We start from the raw sequence: 21,992 nt of genomic DNA on the forward strand, positions 1-21,992 counted from the left end.
AGGTAGAAGGATAATACTGCAATAATTGGCAGGCTCTCAAACCACAAGAACACACTGGGAAAACACTTCCATAGTCAGGGAGAATAGAATTTTCTATATTTAAAGGTCTTCCGTCAGATAAGAGAGGGCATGAATTAAATTTGGAGGTGTCTTTGAAGGAGGAGAACTTTGAGGTCAGTTTTGTAGGCCTGGAAGGAGGAGGTGTTTCTGAGAAGAATAGTAAGGGGACGATTTAAGAAGTTACTCTAAATCACATACTCCAAAGTGCTATGGTCATTATCAGACTTAGCATGTGAATAATTGACTTAGTTTCAAGACACTACACTTCTGCATCAGGCGCTGGAGGTACGCAAGTATGTGCCCCACCCAACTCCTTACGAGAATGTATTATGGGCAAACTAGTTCTCGTAACTGACAAACAAGCTTGGCCTCGGTGGCATGGGGGGCATTGATGGCCCTGTCTCATTGCAGAGAATCCATATTGCTATATGGAGGGGGGCAGGGCTTCTAATGGATGTTTTATATCTCAAATGCAGGAACCGCGCTGGAGAACCGCCCCACTCATATGGGGGTCCACCTGAACTGTCAACAGGTATAAGGGTCATAGCACACTGGGGGCAGTGTGCTAGGGTCTGGGACACCCAGGTTCTCCCCAGGTGTTAGGACTGTCACTGTTGTGGGGCACACAGGTTACACCCCATGGAAGTATTACATTCGTAGTCAACTGGTGAATCTGAGCTTAGCAGGTAGCTCCTATACAATAATTGGATGTTTTCTCTTGTAAAACATCGGCTGAGCCCGGGCAATTTGCTGATTTACTGGGCAATAATTGGGGTGTTCTGTCGGTAAGCAGTGGGAGACTGTGGGCAAATCATGCATGCCCTGTGACAAAATTGAAATGTGTTTTCATTTACACAACTGATGGGTCTGGGCATATCATGCATCCCATGTGCAATAATGGAATGTGTTCTTTTGTACAGCAACTGGTGCGCAAGTAAGGGGCTCTGATCCTGGCGATCGAGTTAGCAAACTAGTTCTCGTAACCGACAAAGAGGCTTGGCCTTGGTAGCGTGGGGGGCATTGATGGCCCCTGTCTCATTGCAGAGAATCCATTTGGTATATGAGGTGGGGCATGGCTTCTAATGGATGTTTTATGTCTCAAATGCAGGAACCGCGCTGGAGAACTGCCCTACTCACATGGGGGCCACCCGAACTATCAACAGGTAGAAGGGTCATAGCACACTGGGGGCAGTGTGCTAGGGTCTGGGATTCCCAGGTTCTCCCCAGGTGTCATTACTGCCCCTGTTGTGGGGCACGCAGGTTACACCCCATGGAAGTAATACATTGGTAGTTAAGTGGTGAGTCTGTGCATAGTAGGTAGCCCCTGTGCAATAAGTGGATGTTATCTCTTGTAAAAACAACTGATGCAGCTTGGCAATTTGTTGTTTTACTGGGCAATAATTGGGGTGTTCTCTTTGTAAGCAGTGGCAGAGTGTGGGCAAATCATGCATTCCCTGTGACAAAAATGAAATGCTTTTTCTTTTAAACAACTGGTGTATCTGGGTATATCATGCATCCAATGTGCAATAAGGGAATGGGCGCACTGGGGCCAGTGTGTGGGGTTCTGGGTCAGCACGTCCAGGATTGGAGTGTAACCTGTTTTCTAATTTCAGGACAATCGGATCAAGTACACAGGCACCACTCTGAGAAGGACAGGTGGGAACGGAAGCAGGAATGGCCAGGGGTGCTCCGGGCTCGGAGCCTGAATGCTGTTCCTGGTTAAGTGCTCCTGGGGGGCAAGGTAACAACCCGGTTCTGACTTCTTGTAGGGGAGAGTAGAAGCAGTGTTAAGTGTAGCGGTTGTGCATTTACCATGCCCCCCTCACACATCAGCCCCAGTTGTGCTCAAGTACCTTATGCAAATGCTGGCCTCAGCTCATAGGTGACAGGAGGGGTAACCACAAGGGTAGATGGGCAGAAGACTGGTATGGTTTCCATAAGGGGGGTGCTCAGGGGTCTTCTCCAGAAAGTATATGAAGGTCAGTACTTGTGTCACACTATAGGATTGCACACAGCAGGGGAGAGGGCCTGTCCAGGTGGTCAGGGGCAATGGTATTGTCAAGTCTGGACTTCCGTAAGCGCGGCTAGGACCCGCCAAGATCATGAGGGACAATTGCCTTCGGCCCAGGGCATCCTTTTAGCCATAAGGGGGCCTGGTTCGCTTCTTTTGACATACTGCTGTGGGATACAAATGGGTCAGTTTGGTTGGGACCTATGCTCCTTTGGGTAGAGCTCCTGAGAGTAAGGCGTGTGCAGCATGGACCTGGGGTAGCCAGCTGAGGATTGCTGCTGATGTGATGGGCCAAGGGGTGCTGCACCATGTGTACATTATATAGTACAGCATCTAGTTTACCAGTTCTGTATGTGACCATCATTAGCAACAGCAGCTGCTTATATGGATAGCAGTATAGCCTCTTTCAGTTTGCCCAGGGTTGGGGCGGACACGGTCAACAGCTTGGCAGCCGGAAACGGAGTAGAGAAAAAATCATATCCGGGATGGAGCAATGTGCACTCGGCAGTCAAGCAACCTATGTTTCAACAGAGACCTGATACACTGTCGGGAATAAATGCAAGATTATGGGCTACAGATAAATAGGCCTTTCTGTGTACAGGGGGCGCAAGTGAGCCATTCCCAGGAGGGTGCGAATTTTGGTTGCTGGGCAGCACAGCTGTCCAGAGGATGAAAGGACATGTCATTGCTTGAGCTGAGGGAGGCCTCTGAATGAATAGGCTTTAGGTAACTAGGTCTATGGCGGTGGGGGCACCTGGGGGGACTGTGGCCACACCCAGTGGTGTGGCGGAATTACAGGGCAATCCAAAGGCTGTAAGGTACAGTAAGGGTACCCTCCACAGGAGCAAAGTAAGGGTGCGAAATCCAAAAATCCACAGGAAGGTCCTCACGTTGGACCCTGGAGGAGCAACGGGGCTTTGAGGTTGATGGGATTCACCTGCCCAAAGTAGGAATAGACCTATTTCTGGTAGAATAAGGCTAAGCATTGGCAGCAGCAGGTTGGAAGTGAAGGGTCAGTATAAGGTGGGGGGCCCTGGGGCGGGGGGGCCACACCCAGAGCCATGGCGGAGTTACAGGGCGATCCAAAGGCTGTAAAGGTACAGAAGAGTACCCTCTACAGGAGCACAGTAAGGGTGCTAAAGCCAATTATGCCCAGGGAGGTCCTCGCAGGGGATCCTGGAGGAGTGACGGCGCCCCGTTAGTCCTACGGGCGGTTGTGGACCTGAGAAACCAGGGTTGCCTGCAACTCTCCTCCCCCGTAGCAGGGAGGGCGTAAGTAAAGGGTGGACTGGAGGTCCGCCGGTGGGAGGGGCTATCCCTTCCCCCAAATTGACAACACCCCGCGGTTAATACCACTGGGGTGTAATGGCTCATCAGGTGGGGCAGGTAGCGAGGAGCTGCATGCCCCTAGAATTGCCCGTAAGATAACCCAACTTGTTGGCATATTGTTATGCAAATAAACCTGCAACAACTTTCTCCACCAAACAATTGTGTTGTGTCTGTTATTTAGTTATTGTTGTGGGAAGGCTGGGGTATGTGCCGATGTTGGCACTATGCCAGGCTGCCCTGGGCCACCAAAGCGGGCCACCTACGAGGGAGCCCCGTTAGTCCTACGGGCGGTTGTGGACCTGAGCAACTGGGGGTTGCCTGCAACTCTACACCTCCCGAAGCGGGGAGGAGCATGAGTAAAGGGTGGACTGGAGGTCCCCCGTGGGAGGGGCTATCCCTTCCCCCAAATTGACAACACCCCGCGGTTAATACCACTGGGGTGTAATGGCTCATCAGGTGGGCAGGTAGCATGGGGCTGCCTGCACCTGAAATCGCCCGTAAGATAACCCAACGTGTTGGCATATTTTTATGCAAGTAAACCTGCAACAACTTTCTCCACCAAACAATTGTGTTATGTCTGTTATTTAGTTATTGTTGTGGGAAGGCTGGGATATGTGCCGATGTTGGCCGCGCTGGTGAGGACCGGCTGAGTATACGGTGGTAGCGGATGTTGAGCGGCCTCAGATCCGGGGGGCTGGGTGAGTGCCCAGCTCATACCGTTCAGTCACAGCTTGGAGAGAGGGAGCCTGTGGACCCCCGAGGCCCTGGGGCGATAGCTAGTAAAGAAACTGTTTGGTGGGGCCATAAGATTGACGGGGATGGACTTGAGATAGCCTCCCCCCCCTCCTCCCCGGTGAAGGGGCGTGCCTGGCTGCCAGGTCGGGGTGCCTGAAGGGGGGCTCCCCCGCTCCTCACAGAAGACTCAGTGGAACATTGTAATGGGCCTTAAGAACCAGACATCATCTGGTGACCGCACAGACAGATGACCTAGAGGTGGTCCCAGATATTTACATTTCGCCACAGTGTTGCAGCAAATCACAGACTGTATCACCTGAGTACGACCTGACCCAGGTCCTTGGCTGATGGAATTATTGTTGCGCTGCTTGGAAGGGCCCCTCCAAACGGATACTCAGTGAGGCTGCTGCTGTATGATGACATGCATGTTGGGGAGATGCTCTGAGCCTCATCTCCTTGAGCCTCCCTACATCACACAGGACACAAAGGAGATAACAGGTAGAGGTACATAAGTGTCAGCACCCCAGTTTTCCCTGATGTTCAGCAGCCACTTCACGCCCACCCATTATGGCCAATTGACAATAAACCCTGACCCCCGAAATAGGGGGAAATGGATCGGTATACAAGGGTCATGACCCCTCAGCCCAGGGCAGAGGGAGCAACACCACCCATGTCTGATAATGCGGCAATCCTACCGGCAATACCGTCTTTCAGGGAGGCACCAGAGGGGATGCCGGAGGAGGCATGGACCTAGAAGAACGCCCCTCCTGGGAATGAGAGATTAATCGTCATAAACTTCCTGCCCTGCGACAAGGGGGGAGGACTTAACCCAAAGCTCAGAGAGCAGGGAGGGGACACCGCAGTGGCCTCACGAATAGAAAGTTCCCTGGCACAACTCCTCTGTCACAGAGGCTAGACAAAAGAAAGCAACCATGTCACTGGAAACATGCCGTCCCAGACCTGACAGAGCACAAAGAAATCTGACAATGATCATCCACTACTGCAAGTGATCATCCACAGGAAGGATGTACCCCTGGATGCTGCCTCCCAGGATCCCGACTTGATGACAGTACGAGATGAAGATGGCGATTGATGAGATGGACCAGCCTGGCGTAGAGCTGGAGGACAGTGAGTCAGCACAATATGTCTCTTGAAAGACTTTAGACGCACCAACTGGGTGTTCTGCTTTGAATTAAAACAAAATATCTTTCACCTCAGGACTAGTCAATTCACAACTAGGGTTTCTAAGTTCTAGGGTGTGAATTTGAAAGGGAGGGGGTGAGATACCGACCTCTCAGGTCTAACTTGTGACACAGTCAGAGGGAGAGGGTGGGGAGGGAAGGGAAGGAACTAAGAGGGTGTTCTGAGTTCAAGGATGGGTTAGGGAGGGAATGTTTTGTTTACATGTTGATTGGAGTGGTAGTGATTACAGATACAGAGGCAGGATTCACGAACACAGGCAGTACACCACCTCAACACATCACAGATGAGCAATCCAACCACACAGGGTGATAGGGGTACTCGTTGATGACATGAAATGTCAACGGTCTTGGAAAAAAGATCAAGTGAGGCTTGGTCACCACATATTTTAGGAGATTGAAACCTGACCCAGTCCTCCTGCAGGAAACGCACCTACAAGGTTCACAGTGTTGGTTCCTGGGTAGGGAGGCATTATATGATGTTGACACATGCCGGTTTCACTACAGGATCAAGAGGGGTGGCTATTCTAATCAGGAAGCCACCCCCTTATAATATAATAATAATGGGCTGATCCTGATGGCACATGTGTTGCCGTGCGAGGAATGTCAGGACGTAGAGACATCTCCTTAGTTAGTGTCTATGCCCCTCTTCAACCCAACGACAGACCCTGGACAAGGTAGCTGAGATACTATTGGAGGCTAACTCCTCCACCCACATCATGGGGGGGGGACTTTAATGACGTAGTATACCCACACTTAGATTGCACAAGATTGACCCCAGGCGAGGCGGAATGCCTCCAACGACCATACCTACTCATACTTTTTGGGCACTCACAAGGTGTTCTCCAGACTGGATTATATCCTAACCTAGGCAGGAGAGATAGGGGAAGTGGAGAGGGTGGACTACCTGGCAAGGGGTGTATCAGACCATTCATCCCTCTGGCTCAAAGTGGGAGCAAGACCCCCCTGGTCAAAGAAAGAGTGGAGGCTTAACGCAAGGGAGTTAAGGGATGAGTGGCACGCGAAATTAGGGTAGACACTTAGCTGTATTTAAAAAAAGAAATTCTGTGTCGTTGGCAGATATATTGTGGGAAGTCTATAAAACTGTACTTAGAGACAGGGCACAGAACGTTATTGCGCATAAGATGAAGAAGGGGGTTTGGGAGATAGAGGCCTTAGAGGACAAACTCATAGAATTGGAGGAGCGCCTTTGATCAGACATGGACCCTCTAACCATGCGTCAGATCTCGATTACTCGCAGGGAATACCAGAGACTGGCTCACCAAAAGGCGAAGTCCTTGATCCTATCCACACAACGCTACCTGTATGAGGCGGGAGATTACTGGCCTGTTTGGTAGAAAAGAGGTGAAAGCACAATTGGTACATTCCTTCCAGGAAGGTGGAGTCACACATACTTCGGCACAAGAGATCGCGACATAACAACTCCCACTCTGGCACTGAATGATCAACTAGCGCTAGAAGAAGAGCTTAACCTAGAAGAAGTCTTGGTTGCTATAGGCAAGCAGAAACCAGGGAAAACCCTGGACACTAATGGAATACTGGCAGAACTCTTTAGGCACAAGGCTGACCTATTGAGCCCCTATTTTTTCAAACTGCTTGTAGAGGCTAAGACGGTGTGAGTCCTCCCCCAGATTTCTGTAGTGCCACCATAGTGGTGGTTCACAAATCAGGAAAGCCTGCTACGGAATGTGGTTCCTATTGCCCGATTTCATTATTGAATATCGATTCAAAAATCTTGGCCACTATCTTAGCCAAGTGACTACTGACCGTGATAAACTCCCTTGTCAATGATGAACAATCGGGGTTTATGTCATAGAGATAAATGAGATGTAATCTCTGTTGGCTTTCCAGCTGGCTGGAAACAATAAAGGATAGAGAGGACCCCCATATATTTTTGTCCCTGTATGATGAGAAGGCATGCCGTCCACTTGCCCTTCATGTGGCAAGCCCTGTTGAAATTTGGGTTCGGACCTAATTTCCTGGCATGGATGGAACTGCTATATCCAGACCTGGTGGCTAAAGTGTAGATGAATATAGCGTCGGAAAAATGTCCTATTGGAAGGGGCACTAGACAGGGCATCTCCCCTTGCTATTTGCTCATTCTGGAACCATTGGCCTGTATGATTCAAGCACACCCTGACATTGGGGTTTTTTGAGACGGACCGGAGTGGCTAGGAGAAGAACGAATCTCACTTTATGGAGATGATATTCTCCTGCACGTCAACCACCGGAACATTATCCTTCTGACTTCTTTTCAACTATTTGGAAACTATGGTGCCCATACAGTCTATAAGATTACCTAGGCTAAGTTGAGTTTCTACCTGCAAGATCTCCCAGGGCATCTGCATATTGACAGAGAAGGGTTTAAATATCTAGGCCGTTATGTAACCACAAACATTGTGGCTTGTCTCGACCGTAACATCCGTCGATTCCTGCTGAAATTCCATAGTGACTTGTTAAGATGGAGATTGCTGCCCCTAACACTTTTAGGTTGGGCTGCCATGTATAAGATGGTCACACTGTCAAAACTTCTTTATATCCTCCAAAATACGTACCATAAAATCTTAGAGGATATTTTTCCCACAATATATAAGGAAGTCTGTACACTTTTATGGAGCGGAGGCCATCCAAGAGTGGTGCTACAGACACTTCAATGCAATCATTCTAATGGGGGAATTGCACTCCCAAGTATACGATCATATTACCGGGCCGCACATCTGATAGCAATCAATGTTTGGGTGCACTTACCAGGAGATCACCCAACCTATGCCCTAGAGAGGCTCCAATTCCACTACATCTCTTGTGGCAAAAAGGGAAAACAATTACTACTGGCAACCCAGAGAACAACAGAAGCTTGTGTGGTGGCAGAAAGACAAATTGGGTGGGAGAAACGAATTAGCGGAGAAACTCCACTGCGTGGTGGAACACGCCAGCCCGAAATTGGGAAACTGCAGGGAATTTCGACATGGGACACTATAGGAAATCCAGACTGGGGGGTCTCCTGGAGGATGGGTCTCTGGTCCCCTTTAGCTCTCTCCAATGAGGCTAACAGTTAAGTGACACCTAACAGTTCAAATATTTACCACTACAACATGCATGGAGGGTAGAGAGGCTGGACTTTGGGGCATACCTGAATGTGTGTCCATAGAGGGAAGATTGCTCCAGGGGGAAACAGCTGGAAAAGCAGTCTCATAGACCTATAGGACACTAAATAACATTTTGCCAGACTCATTGATGAACTTGATGGTCCAATGGGAAACTAGTGTGGGGGAAATGGATGACATTGCTTGTGATGGCCGTACTAAGGCACCCAAGAGAGGAAGCCATTAAATCAAGACTAAGAATGATCCAATACAAGATTGTTAATAGGATATATTACTATAGGGCCCGTTTACACAAATTTAGATTGGCAGAGTCTGCGCTGTAGAACAGAGCAAGGAACATACATACACACGCTCTGGGAATGCCCTAATAAACATTCCTACTGATCCACAGTTTTGGAGGAACTCAACAAGATACTGGGGAAAAAGATACTGATTAACACCAAGTACATCCTTCTCAGCATACCCACTGAGGTAGATATCTTCCAAATCAAACTCCTTCTCTGTAACTTGGGCCTCATAGTGGTCAAGAGGGATGCAGTCAAATACTGGGGTTCTCCATAATCCCACACCATAAGGGTATAGAAAACATGAATGGACATTTACATGAGTGCTGAAAAAGTCACATGCAAGGCAAGAGGGTGACCAAAGAAGTTTTATAAGGTTTGGGGTCCCTGGTTGCAATACTATGAGTTAGAAGTGGGAAAAGAGAATGAATGGCCCTCGTCATCCCAACCTGTGTGAAATGTGCGACTGAATGAGATGTTTGATGACCCTGCCTACGATAATAATATAATGTACTATTTCCTATTTGACGGACTATGCTTCCACTTCTCTGTATTTATGGTTCCCGAAGCATGATTGTGCATCGTATATTGTTTGCCAGAAAACCTCACTAAAAAGATATTTTTTAAAAACATTGTTACCCATTGTAGGCTTTCATAATGAAGGACTTAGACTTTAGTGCAACGAACTCTACTGCTAAGAGTATTACATCTACCTCACTCAAATGTGGTAATTTCATTGTTTTGTGCCCATCTGGACCAACCTATCTCAAACCAATGCTGTATGAGACCCTCCATGTCTGAGTTGCCCCATAGACTTGTACAGACCTCTGAACATTGTCCAATGCACTCTGAAGAAGAGGTGGGCGAGCCACCAAATATTTGATCTAAGCGCCAGCCTGAAGCCGGCCTTTGGCTCATCTCGATGCCCTGTTGGAATATCGAGTCTTTAATGAGCTGAACTTTCAGTTGGCTTCGGCCTGCCACCCTCTTTGGAACTATGGTAGCAGGTTCGAGTCTGAGTGTCACCTTAACTTCCTGTGATTCTGAGCAAAACACTACCTCTCCCCATGCCTACAAAAATGAATGTGATTTTTTTTTTAATTTCAAAAGTTTTTTATTGGTTGTTTCAGCATAGACATATAAAAAGCAAATCCATTAGCGTAATATGAGTCATAAGTTAACAAATCAAAATTACTGTATGGTACAATATATCATAGTAAATGACAGTACAAAAGCACCTGGCTGACATTTAGCCTAGAAGAGCAGAGCACGTATCACATACTCAACAACAATTCAGCGACAGACATTGTATTTTAACAGCATTGTACTCATTCGTTAAAGACAATTATCTACGGTAGCTGATAGTGCAATGTTGGTGGGACGTGGATGGTGTGTGGTCCAATCTAAGGTGGCTTACGTGACGTGAAGTAGTTGTCAAGAGTCAACCATAGTTTTCTCGTGGGAGGGCGCCACGGTGACTGAAGGAGTGCAATATTGTCTGCTCCACGTAAGCTGATTATCCAATTCAGCCACCCTGCGTAGTTGGCCTTGCTGGTATCCTTCCAGTTGCTGAGGACTGTTTTCACTGCCGCCGAGAGGAGGAGGTCAAGTAATGCCCTATCATCTGCATCAAGGGAAGGGTCTTGGGTGAACCCGAAAACTAGGTAGTGAATGTGATTTTGAGTAATATAACTGGTGCTCGCGTAATGCACTCCATTACTTTTGGGTCAAGCTGGCTCCATATCAAAATTGCACAAAAAAGTTAAAACAAAGCAGCAACAGTAATGAAAGACAAATCGATGACACACATATACAGTCACTGAGTGGCCTGCAAAGAAACATGACATGACTCTGAAAGGCTAACCGGCGGGGGTAAATACGGTTGAATGGCAGGAGACAATTGAAACATGCACTCCTTTTATTTCACAAGATGTCAATAATGCCTTCAAGTCAGACTTGCTTTAAATTGAGATGTCTCGATCTAATATCAGAATTAAAACCAGTAACTCGTATGTGGCTTAGCGACTAGAGCAGCTGACTTTGAAGCTGGGGGACCGCTTAAATGGTGTGATCTTAGTCAAATATTTTATTTCACCAAAACTCCCTTTTCTGCATTATTCCATTTGAAAGCACTTTCAAATATGTGTGTTCAAAATACCAGCTGTGCAAAACCCTTGCCTCTTAGTTCATCATGGTTTATGGTTAAAATCTATCACTTTCAATAAGTATTTTGCAGTGCTATGTGAGGGTATTAATGTCAATACTTCCACATGTTAAAGGAATACATTTTTCTGACTTTTGAAGAGACTTTATCATATTTTAGGTGATGTTTTGCATGATTTACATAGCAAACGTTTTCAGGGTTTCGCTCGTGCATAGGCTCTAAGAGCTGAGGCCGACCCTTGGTTCATCTCTGGCTCAGCTCTCCCTTTTAATTTGTTGGCTCGCCCACTTCTACTCTGAAGTGGCTGAAAGCGGCAGGTAGTGCTCGCAAAAATTTTGTGAAATTTCTAACTTAATAAATAGGCATGATTATATTGCCTTGCGAAGTGTTTTGTTCTCCCCCTCAGCTTGAATCGCTGCTTTGAGGGGTCAAGGGCAGAGCTTGCCACCAAAGACCGGCTCACCGTAGATATGGCGCGAAAGCATGGGATAGGCTTATTTTTACCTTTCTTTAGTACCACCTAGCAGGTGGTGTCAGAGAACTGTTTCTGCACAGGCTGTTTAGCCTCCCTTTGTCCAACACCATCAAGTGTGCCATGTTACTTTTAGTGATTTGCCTTCAGCAGTAACTGCTGGATTGTGCTGAGAAGCTAAACTAAAATATTTCAACCAAGTTTTAAAATATTTAAGGGTTTTCAAATATGCCAAAATATTTCAGGGCTGTAGTAGAAATAGTAAATAGACCCCTTGGACTATTGTGGAGAAGTTACAGTTTCCCCAAAACCAGGAGCACTTCGGTGTTATGTCGGTACAGCAGTCAGGGCGGCTGAAAGCTGCAGTTGCTAAATCCCAAGGCCCTCTTTTCTTGATTCCACCTCATGCCTCTTTATTTCACCACCTTCCACTTCCTGTCTCTTTATCTCACTCTTGGAGATTAATTTTCATCCCTGCTTTCTCCCTTTGTGCCTGTTTTTAAATCCTTCTCTCCCGCCTCCTTCCTCCCTCTCTCTCCGGATCAAAGCCCAACGAGCCGGTGCCCACCGCGCGCATCCACTGGCACAAATTAATTACTCAACTGGAGTCGGAATAATGCATTCGCAGTCCCACCGTCAGGAACCTGAAGCAGCGCGCGCAGCTGGGCCGCGTGATTCGGGCGGGAGTGGGGGCGGGCTCTGATTCAGCCTCTTGCACGCGCCTTTGATTGCATTGTGTCTCCGCTGACAGGAATAATTAGATATGCCGGTGCGCATTAGTAATGATGCAATTCAGGTGAACTGACAGCTGCACAGACATCAAGCACAAATCCTCGCCCACCTCTAACCTCTGCACAAGATACTCTCCCAGAGGCCTGTCTGTGAGCGCCTGTCTCCGGTATTAATGAGACGCATCTTTCATGTTTCTCTGCCCGATCGCCTCTCAGCAATTCACACCTCAGCTTTCCTGTGCAATGAACTCTTCAGGGCAGGGGCTTCAAAGGGGGATTTGTAACCTTAAGGAATGGTATGGGGGGAGCTCAAATTCATACACGCCAACATTTTAGAAGAGAAAAGTGGGAGATTTCCACAATTAAATCGTAAGAATGTATTTCACACATTGACTTCTATTGGAGCCCGAATCGGGTTACTGTCATGTATGGGCTTTGTAACTCTGCTGCTGCAGGATCGGATATTAGAAATGCGAATGCACGTTTTTTTTCTAACCTGTCAGAAGCACGGAGAAAGGGCTATGGCATCTGACAGAGCGTTATGTAAGTGTTGTGCACTGGCCCGCATGAGCAGGCTAATGGCAGTAAACAAGATCAGGCCATGTCACCTGAAGCAGGCTGAGTAATCTTTTATTTGCATGCAGGAATTGGGACGTGGGACACTAGCCTTGAAATCGGCAGTCTCCCACCTGAATCAGGAGGGTTGACTGGTGGCGCCCTGTGCGACAATGTTTGTTGATGCTCCCCAATGACCACCTCTGCCACAGATTCCCTCACTACAACCATTTAACGCCTTAACCGCGGCGGCAATTGCGCCGCGGTGCGGGCGTTCTGAAGGGTGGGCGGGGCTGCGATGGCCAACGGTCCTTCGCAGCACCAAGGAGGGAGTGCTCCCATCGGCCGTTGGCCACTCACAACAGTATAAGGTGTCAGAGCACTTTCTATCACACACACATTGCCCAGAGACAATCATACATGTGCAAATCAGTGTATAGGAAATGTTACCTAAGACAGAGGACTACAAGGTGTAGGAGTCACATGTCATCCATACTGGTAGGCAGTATAGTTTAAGAGTCCTTGGTCTGGAAAACCACAAATTCAGAATTTAAAACGTAACACCATTGTTAGTGGTTCCCTTTAATAATAAGAATTGATTTTTACCCAAATTATCCCTTTTTGCAAGATTAGGATAATGAAAGAGTGAGCAAAAAACATATAGCTCTAATCCATACCTTGCAGTTTGCAAGCATCTCTTTGATGACAGTTAAAAGCTCACTGGTCTATATTAGGATTTTAATTTATAAACTGTAAGTAACAAAACGATCCTTCTGACAAAAGCAGCGTCCCACCGACCTTTTTACATTATATTCACTTTGTGATCTGCATGGTGCATGTTCTTTGCAGCAGGCATATTAACCCTCTGTTCTATCTCATGATGAGTCAAAACTTTGCGATGAGTCAAAACTTCCACTAGAGAAACCTCTGGTCTCTCTCCAGGAAGAAGTTGAATCACTGGAATTACTTTGAAATTTTTTATTGATGCCTAAAAATTGCTGGCGGCAAGGAATGCAAAATACACACAATTGATGGATGGAATGCAGAACAAATCAAAACATTCATCCCCAGTCAAGAGATCTGGGTTAAATCCATAAATGCGTCAGTAGGTGCTTTAAAAATGATAATATACTTGCAAACATGGAGCCCCCCACCCCAAGTCAACGCCCGGTGCAGTGGCACCGATCGCACAGCCCTAGAGCTGGCCCTGATTGGCATGTTTGCAAATGGAGACAGTATCCTATCCTCCACCCCCAAACCCCTGATAAAAAAAAAAACAGTTGATGGTGTGTATGGAATATAAGGTTACACAGACGCTCAGATTCTTTAGAGGTTGTGAGGAACTGAAAATCCTGCAATTTCTGCATGAAACTCTAAATATAGACTACAATTCACCCGCTGAATACAGTGCCCAATACTATCCTTATCCTGGACACAATACAACCGGGTGCCTTCTGCTCTCTATTTAGAGATTCCTCCAGAAGTTGGAGGAGTTTCCTTTCCCTCCAAATCCAAAATGAGCCTCTGTGTCTCCAGAGAGTAGAGCTGTTCATTAGGAGACTTAGGGCCTGGTGTAGAGTCTGGCAGACAGGATAATCCTTCACTAATATGGAAGATATCCTCGCTGCCTTATTACAAGTGCATTATAGCATATGGCACGTGCACTACAGCAATCGAGCTATTCTCCACGTTGTAACAGAGTGTCCCATCCACAGAACACTCTGGCTCAGGCCTCATAAGGCAGAGACAACACAAACACACACATATTACAAGTTCTAGCCTTTGATGCAGAGCAGAGACTTCATTCATTTTTTTCAGACTTTGGCTTAACACAGCACAGTTCCATTTTAAGGCAGACAGACACATAGGATTTGGCTTTATACAGAACAAGCACAAGCTAAGGTAACAGTCAGCAAAGCTATTTCACAGGCTTTGCCCTCAGAGCTATCGCTCATGTTACAAGTCCGTAAAAGACTCTGAAGCCCTGGACCTCAGAGGTATAATTCAGGAGACACAGAACTCACAAGCTCACGCCTCACACAGCAGAGCTATCTTTCAGTTTCCACAGATCTTATAGTCAGCTGTGGATAGTAAAGCTATCTTTCAGGTTTCATTATTGATTAAGGAAAATTTAAGCTTGACAAGCTAAAGCTCAGGTTTCACAAATATTAGAGATTTGGATTCAACATAGTAGAGCTATCCCTCAAGCTCCATAGATCTTATGGTCATTAGCTTTTGACAGCAGAGCTATCCCTCAGATTGCATGTAGGGACAAGCATTCATTTTAAGACTGAAAAGCTAAAGCTCATATTTCACAAACTTTATTGAATTCAGATTTCACACAGCAGAGCTATCGCTCAAGGAAAACTGAACACACATGCATGATTTGGATTTAGACAGCAGAGATATTTTACAGATTAAAAACATTGTACAACTGCTGTTTTAGACTGTGGAGCTATGCTTCACGTTACACAGAAAGTGTATTTGTAGGCATCAGAAATAACAGCTATTCCTCAGGTGATGCTAGAGATTAATTCGAGCCAGCTGTTTTCGCGTGCAATTGATTGTCAACATCTGCAATTATGACTGTCTGCCACTTGCTGGCGCTGTTTGTTTAATTTAGAGATGGGCACAACAGCATGCGTTTATTAATATAACATATATTAAAACATGGGTACTCGCAAACATTTTCCCGGGGATCGCAAAGTTTGGTCTTTGGCGTGACCGAGGGCCGCACTGACGCCAGCGGGGGAGGTGGTGTAAAGTAGATGTAGGGAAAACAAAGCATGTATATCTACTGGCTGAACTCAATTGCGAAATGTGAAACCAGAAAACCTGGGATGAATCCCAGCTTCTCCACTTGACCAAATTGTGTAACCCTGGGCAATTGTTTTATTTCAATTCACCCCTTTTTTTCATTATCACTGTTAGAAATGGGATTTCTGGTTGGCTAAGGCATGCACCCAAACCAGGCAGAAATCCCCACTCTAGTCAGGACAAGGGAATTACACGCTGAAGATAACCCCTGCTCACCCCCTTGGTAGCTTACACGAGCAGTCAGGCTTATCCCAGAGGAAATGTGTAAAGCGTTTGTGCAACACACACATACAGCATCAACACACTAGGCACACCACAAAAGAAACTCCACACAAGGCTATATAAAAATAGCCTTTGTATTATCCAAAACACCTTAGAATTATAACCACACATATACACTGTGCCAACTGGCACTAGGCAATATTTACAGGGGATTATATACACATGACAGGGCTAATCGGGCCACTGTCACAACCTTTAGAAAGCACTAGTAGCACATATAAAACACAACCAGTGACTACAGGTAAAATACTGTACTTGGCATTATCACCTGAAACAAACACCTTATGTCTGCATCACACTAGGCATAAAACACATTATGCATAGACCATCAGCCTAAGCACATTATGCATCCTCACAATACGCATCCTCACAGTAAGGCTAAACCACATTATGCATCATCACCATAGGCATAAACCATGAGCAGTGCGCCATATCATTATCACTGCATAAACATCAGATTATGACATTTGGCCTAAACACCTTAGGTCAGGCATAAATCAGCCTAGGCAGTCACATTAGGGCCTTGCGCCCTACCAATCATAAAACCGCCCCCAGGCCAACTGGTCTTTCTAGGAGGGCCCAAGATGCCCTTTGTCCAGAATGTCAGGGCTTGCAATCCTAGGGCACTCCAAGTAGTCCCCAGGCTGCCAAAGCAGCGAAAGCAATGTGCGTAGCACTGGGTGCAGGGGGTGCCACTGACCCACTCTTCATCATAATAAACATGCCTCGTCATTGCAGCTGCCCTCCAACGGGTGGGTCAGCTGTGCAAAATTAGCCCTGACACCACTCTGCCTGTGGAGGCCCACTCTGGGACTCCTTCAACAAAAGTTGCCACCGCGTTGCAGTTGCCCGCAATCAGTGGTCCAGCTGGGAAAGGCAAAATGGGCACTGGTACTAACTGTGCCTCTGGAGCCCCACTCCAGGACTCTTGGACCACAAGGGGAAGGCACCCACAATGTGCCTCGACCAACACCCCAACAAGTTCACATCTCAGCTCCACTCAAGGGGGCTCTTCTCTTCATCTTTGGAGGCTGCACTTACGCAGCACAGCTGCTCCTTTCTCACGAGAACCAGGTGGGCAGAACACAAGGCGAGTCTCAGGCCGCTCCCTCCATGGAAGTCAGCAATGGAGCCCATAAGGCCCCGACTTCCTCTGCCACACTGGCACACGGGCCCTGCCTTCCTTGCTCCTCTCACCGGCGGCTTCTCTGCGGATTCACACGAAGGCGGGGTGGGCTTTCTCCTCGACCCAAGCTCTTCTGTCTCCTGCACTCGCAGGGCTCTCACCAGCACGGGAGCCCCGCTCACCAACAGCAGCACTTACGCTTCACTTCTGGCTCTGCCCACAGTCAGGCAGCTTGCTTGGCTTTTGGGTCGGTCGCGCTGCTTCCTCTGTGGCTCCTCTGCTTTTCGGGTTGCAGCAGTGATTCTGGGCAACTACGGGGTGGGCTCCCACCTAAAAGGTACCAATGCTGGGTGGGCTCCTGCCAATAAGCACAAAATGTGCGGTGGGCACCTGCTCCAAAGGCACTGATGTGGGGTGGGATCCTGCTCGGTTTTCACGCATACATGCGGGCTGGGCTCCCGCCATTAACCACAAAATGCGGGGTGGACACCACCTTCACAACCAACGGCACCAGCATGCGGTGTGTGCTCCCGCCAGACAAGCAAGGGCACCAACATGCGGGGTGGGCTCCTGCTTCTCTTCCAGCAATGAGGGGGAATCCCTATGAGGGATTCCCTCTGACAATATCGCAGCTCAGCGCTGCAGAGCCCTCGCATGCCTCTTTCCCTGGCAAGGCTGGAGTCCTTCTCCTTGGGGATTCCAGCAATAAAAATTTAGTGCTCGCAAGGCACTAAGGCTAAAGAGTTTGGAGGGGTCAAAGCTGGACCTAGGCAGGCCAGCACACAGGACCCTCCAGCAGAGAGGCAGTCCCTCAGGGCGGTTCCTCCTTGGGCCCAGCAGCAGCAAGTCCCCTCAATTCACAAGAAAGAACACCAACATGGGGTCACAGCCCCAGTACTTATACACCATTTCACCTTTGTTCTGCCCTTGACACAGGGCTCAGGGAACCAGCCTGAACAGGTTCTGTTTTTTTTGGATCACTCTGTTGACAAGGCTCCTCTTCCCATTTGTCAGTGGGGGCTCGTCATCAGACACACCACAGGGGGGTGGAGCCAGCATTTAACTAGGCAGGCACAGACCTATTCAGGGTCAGAGGTCTATCGGATTGACCTCCTGTTCTGAGCTGCAGGAATACAACAAGTTCCTGAGGCCTCTTTGCAACTGCCCAGCTGACCTGCTGCACTGGACCTGCCTGAACCTGCCTGGACCTGCCTGGGACCTGCTGGCCTCTTCTGGAGTGAGATCTTGAGGTGCTTGCCAGGTCCTGGACCCTTGGTGTTCGATTATTTGACTCTTCCTAGAAGAAAAGGAGAAATTCTGAAGTTTTGGACTCTTGGCGAGAGTGAACGGGCCCCTTTACACCACAATCTGTCACCTGTGCCGACCGCCAACGTGAAACTCTGGTGACCCCGTCTCTTCATGCTACAGTGACTTCCAGCGACTATCGACAATGGGAGATCTGCACTTCGCACCACGGCATTGACAGCCTGTGGTGACCACTAACACAAAGCTCCAACAATGACCATCTTTGACAGGCTCTTAGCTCTACAGTGACGACTGTCCGCAATGCCCGGCCTGCTCTTCATGCTACAGCAACAACCATCCATGATGCTCTCCTTGTGACCGTCTCCACTGCAAACTGAACTCTTCAGCTGGATTTTTTCAGGGGTGCTAACCTGGTCCCAGTATCCGGCCCGTGCTGCATCACAGTTGGTCAGAACTTGTGTCTTTCACCTCATCTCGCCGGACCAGATAACCATGAGTGACACTTTGTGCTTTTAGTTGCTGTACTTACCTCAAACCTTTAAAATTGCATATGTTCGGTTCAACTGGATGAATTGTATTTGTTATTTTGTTGTCAAATAATTAATTATGTTTTACTCTATTTTTTTTAATTGGTGTGGGATTTTCCAGGGTTTTCAGATTATTACTGTTTAAGTGCTTCACAAATCTTTTACACATTGAGCCTAAGTTCAGCCTGACTGCTGTGGTGCCAAGCTAAAAGAGGGTTCAGTACAGGTTAATTTTGTGACTTTTGTGGTTCATCATGACAAGGATTTTAGCTGTTGCTTGAGAAGGGTCATAATACCCTCAACCAGCAATCCAATTTCTCACAATACTCATGTTTGTGAGAAGTGCAGTTGTCCCCAGATGCACTTTGGAAGTTCATACCTGCTGAAATACAAGGATAGGCAGAATTCAGTTCAATCTACATATAATTCTTAATTTTCTATGGAAATATTGAGAATTTGATCTTAACACTCATTTCACTGATGCACAGTCCATTGAGTGGTATATGTTTATGGTGACACTGCGGAGACACTGTTTGGGGCTGCGCTGGGACATACGTTGACACTTATATACTGACATATTGCTCATGGAACGCAAGCTCTTGAGCCTGGAGGGTGCCGCTTTGGCTGACCTTACCAGCTGTTCCCAACTAGTGGAGGCACAGCGTGAGCATGCAGCGCTCTTAGAATGGTTGAGATGCCACAATTATGCCGCCCAATCAGCCAAAACACATACCACAGCAGAAAGAGGTGTCTAGCTCCTAGCATGGCTGATACAACAAGATCAACCCTGTTGCCCTATTGTGGCATTGCGCTCCATTGCTAGTCATTTACTATACACCCAACACAAAATTAATGCACAACTGACATGACATCATACCTCCCTACGCCAGTCGATGACCACGACTGCCTCTGAAGATATTCTCTCTTTTTTGAGTTCCGTGTCCCTCTCCAGCATCATGCATGAACAGAGGGCGGAAATAGAAGACGTCACCACGCCCTTTGAAATTCATGAGATGATATGAGCATTAGCGACAGGCAGGACTCCAGGTCCTGATGGATTGCCTGTGGAATTTTACAAGGCCTCTACGGCATAGTTGGTACCCTGCTTGAAATACTTATACACGGAGGCTCTAGAAACCTCCTGCCTTCCAGTCTCTCATAGGGAGGCACTCCTCATCTCCTTGACAAAGCCGGACAAGGACCCTGAGGCCTTGGGTGCTTACAGGCCACTTGCATTGCTAAACGCAGACTATAAAATACTGGCAAAAATTCTGGGGAATTGCCTGGGACCATTAGTTCTGAGGTTGGTGTACCAGGTTCAAAACCTGCGACGATTTTTCTGTATTATGCACTATTCTTCACACATGGCCTTATGCAGGCTGCTTGGTCTTCGATTTGGGAAGGGCCTTTAACTCTTTGAAATTTCCCCACTTGTTTGCAGGATTACCCCGGTAGGAGACAGATTGCTGAGGTTAGTCCGCTTACTGTATACCCAGCCGTCAGCCAGAGTCAAGACAGGCTCCCTTATCTCCGCTTCCTATCCCTATAAGATGGGACACATGCCAAGAATGCCCACTCTCCCCATTTCTCTTTTCTCTGGCAACGGAGCTGCTGGCAGCTTACCTGCAAGCACAGAGTGATAAATGGGGCATACCATTCAATGATGGGGACCACTCGGTCTCCCTTTATGCAGAAGATTTACTTATCTACCTGGGGAATGTTACTTCTATTCCTGATAGGATCCCTTACACACTCTGCCAATTTATCTCTCAGGCCTGAAAGTCAATTGAGCTAAATCGTGCCTCTCCCCATTACCCTCGATCATATCTAACCAGGACATCAATCTATTTGCAATCCCCCTTACATGCCAGCAAATACATTTAGATACCTGGGAATCTAAATCTATCATTCATCTACAGATTTGTTTGACAGAAACCTGACATGTGCCGTCATCTTGCTGCGTGTTCAGATGGCCTTTTGGAAGACCTTACCTCTGTTAGTGGCGGGCAGAGTGGCTCTGCTCAAGATGGTTGTGCTACCTCGTCTCCCATACTATTGTGCTAACCTACCCCTATACACCTGTTCTTCCTTTTTTCACTCCTTTGAAGTTGTGATCAGGAACTTCATGTGGAGCACTTCCAGAAGCTGGTGGCACTCGCCAAGCTTTATCAGGCATTGGACCTTGGGGGTCTAGCGGTGCCCAACTTCGAGCAATACTATTTGGCGTCCTAACTCCAATGGGTGGCACGCTGGCTTGCCACTTTTCACTAAACTGACACTGACACACTACGGCCTGCCTGGAGTCTAACCAGTATCTGCCAACTATTTCACCCTCTTGCCTGACCACTGGCATCCAGATCAACGCTTCTGCTGGTTGCACATCACTGCTTTAGGCCCAGCCTTTATCTCACGAGGCGGACTGTCCCTTATGCACCAGCTCTAGTGCTGTTGGTAACACCAGATAGCTAAGACACTACCACCATGGAGAAACTATCTGCCTGGACTGCTGTGGGAATTTAGTTAGTAGGTGCTCTCTATAGAGACGGAGCTCTCCTGTCTTATGAGCCGTGGATGGAAGAATATGGCCTTTCCTGTTTGACTATTTTTCCTACACACGTTCCTGGTGAGGGCACTGGAGCAGATGGGGTGATATGGTTAGTGAATTCCCTAAATACCTCACTATACAGTACCTTCATATCCTCGGAAGAGGCAACAAACTTAGGGGAATATCTACAATGAAATGTAGGAGTACGATGTTACTCCAAAATTGGTTACGCCAGAAATACGGCGCACCCCTGCATTTCCCCTAGCGCTAAAGAAGCTGCCTGGTGCCACCACAGGCACCCTTGCAACATGTTGCAAGGGTGCCTGCGCTGCTGGGGCGATTGTTTATTTGCAGGAAGGGACACCTTTCTGCACATAAACAATCTTTACATTTGATTTGCTATTTCTATTTGTGCTGCACAATGCAGCACACAGAGAAAGAGCAAAATACGAGGAAAACGTAATAATTTCTCCTCATATTGTCATCTTAAGACCAGGTAAAACCTGGTCTTAGTTTTTGGTGCTGTCCCATCTTTGTAAATATGGGACATCGTCAAAAAGCAATGGGTGTTGCGGTAGAACGCCCACTGCAACACCCATTGCCCGTCCCTTTGCCGCAGAGAATTGCTGGGGTAAGGGGCGTATGAATAAGGTAGCATTAAGCCACTTAAATGCCACCTTGTAAATATGGGGTATAGAGCAACGGCACCAGTGCGTCAGTGCTTGTAAATATGCCCCGGAGTTTGTTGGCTGGCTGGGTCATTA

The sequence above is a fragment of the Lissotriton vulgaris genome, chromosome 10, assembly GCF_964263255.1.
Source record: "Lissotriton vulgaris chromosome 10, aLisVul1.2, whole genome shotgun sequence".
NCBI lineage: Eukaryota > Metazoa > Chordata > Amphibia > Caudata > Salamandridae > Lissotriton > Lissotriton vulgaris.